The following is a 2,525-nucleotide window of genomic DNA, read 5'->3' as shown; positions in this document are numbered from 1 at the left end:
TGAAAAAAGTAGCTAGTTCCTTACCTTAGTGCCTATAATCTTATTCCCAGAAAGCAAAATGCTTTCAGATCTCTGAGGTGGCACTGAGAAAACAAGAGCAGGCTTAAAGACATCCTCATGTGTGTAATATACTCTGTGATGTGTGTACCACAATGAAAACAGCTTGAGACACATCTCTCAGAATGTATCCTTGTCACAACAGATGCACGACTACAGCAATATTGATTATATTCCATTGGTGTTATTATATCAAGAAATTACTTGCTGGCGCCGTGGCTCACTTGGTTAATCCTCTGCCTGCGGCGCTGGCATCCCATATGGGCGCCGGGTTCTAGTCCCATTGGGCCTCTTCCAGTCCAGCTCTCTGTGGTCCGGGAGGGCAGTGGAGGATGGCCCAAGCACTTGGGCCCTGCACCTGTGTGGGAGACCAGAAAGAAGCACCAGGCTTCTTCCTGGTCTCCCACGCAGGTGCAGGGACCCAAGCGCTTGGGCCATCTTCTACTGCTTTCCCAGGCCATAGCAGAGAGCTGGGTTGGAATTGGAGCAGCCTGGGATGCTGGCACCTCAGGCCAGGGCGTTAACCCACTGCACCACAGCGCTGGCCCCTTACCATCTTTTCTTTTCACACTTGTCTTCCCACTTGCAGAAGAAATGTGGACTTCTCACCAGTCCCAGGCATAAACACACATGCCACAAACACAACTGTGGGCACTGCACAAAGGAACAACTCCAACACTAGTGCTAAGAGGACTCTGATCACTGGGTCACTCCCTAAGTAGGAAGGTACATAGATACATAGACACTTTTGCATGTCAGGGGGGTTCCAAATGTTGCCTTGCCAAAACTGAGACTCATCAAGTTGCAGGCTGTTCTGCTGAGTCATAAAAAATATTTGAAGACAGATGGCCACGTGATGATCAGCATGTAACACAGAAGGGATCCAAAGAATTGAATGAAATGTTTATGACAAAAATAATGTCATGATAATGTAAGGAAGGATTTTCAAGATTTACATCTAAGTTATTTTTAAAACGCTGAATGCTCTTTCATTCAATGAATAAGCAATATTCATCCACAGTACCTAAACTCATTAGGAATAAAAAAGATCAACTCATCTCATTAAAAGGTGAATTCCAAAAAATAGTTTATTGTTGTTTAATAGTTACATCATGTGTGTATTATTTTATATTACTGTGGTCGATTACACACTGGTAATTGTAATTACAAAGTGAAAATCTCAATTTGTTTATTTATTTATATGAAAGGCACAGTTAAAGGGAGAGAGGGAGAGACAGAGAGAGATCCTCCATCCACCGGCTCACTCCCCAGATGGCCTCAACAGTCAAGGCAGGCCAGGCTGAAGCTAGGAGCCAGGAGCTTCATCCAAGGCTCCCACATGGATGCAAGGGTTCCGGCACTTGGGCCATCTTCCCTGCACATTAGCAGAGAGCTGGATCAGAAGTGGAGCAGCCAGGACTTGAACAGGAGCTCCCATGGGGTGCAGGTGCAGCAGGTGGAGGTCTAACCCGCTGCCCCACAGCGCTGTCTCAGGACCTCCACTTCTTACCGGCCCTTCTCAGTTCCCCGCAACCGAACATCTCCCAGACAGAGTGGCTCAAGGCGTGTCTCCCCACAGTGGTCTGAAACTCAGTGGTCTTCAAATACCTTTTTTTTTCCAAAAGAATTTTTTTCTCCTGCATTTATAAGATGACTTCAAACATTTTCATCCTAAGTTTAAGTAGATGCAGAGGATAAAGGGGGAAAAATAGACATTTGTGGTAGGCAGTCTGCAAGGGGCAATGAGCCCCTGGCACAAAGGGACATCCACCGCCCCACGCTGGGACCTCTATCCCAGACGGTGGAAAATACAGCAGAAAGTCAAGTGGCTTTTTTAGTCTGTGGGCACCTGAGGACAGCCCCAGGCATTTAGACTGGACACGGAAAGAAATGCAGATGGTGGTGAGTGTAGGCAGACAAGGACAGAAAGTGGGGTTCAGGAAAGGTCAGAACACCAGGAAAATAAAGGGCCCCCGAGTGAGAGAGAACGGAGGAAGCTGGAGGAGCGAGGGAAACCCGCTCTGAGCCGGGATCGAGCCGCCGCTGGCAGGCACGGGAGGCCCGCGAGGACCCCGAGCGGACCAGGTCCACGCACCCGCGCTCCGGGCACTCAGTCTCCCCGAGCTCGCAAGTGTTTCACCGCCGCTGGGAGCTGGGGCTGCCCTCGGCTTGAGCACAAGGGAAAACGCGGGAACGCGGAGCGAGGACCCTTGAAGACGGCGGGGGGGAGGAGGCAACGGGACCGGACCAAGAAAATGTTCCTCCTCGAGTGCCGAGTTGAGCGTTGTACGAGCAATCCCAACATTGGGGTAGTCGCCGGGCGCGCGCGGAAACTAAGTCTGAGGAGAAGCGCACAGGCGGGCTGAGGCCAGGGCGCCTGCGCGCTGTCAAGGGCGGTGAGCGCGCGCCAGGGACGCCCGGACGGGGCGGGCCCGGCGGAGGGACGGTGCCCAGCCCACTCCCCGCCC

Source organism: Oryctolagus cuniculus, chromosome 9, assembly GCF_964237555.1.
Source record: "Oryctolagus cuniculus chromosome 9, mOryCun1.1, whole genome shotgun sequence".
Lineage (NCBI taxonomy): Eukaryota > Metazoa > Chordata > Mammalia > Lagomorpha > Leporidae > Oryctolagus > Oryctolagus cuniculus.
Note: the sequence above shows the minus strand (reverse complement) of the source record.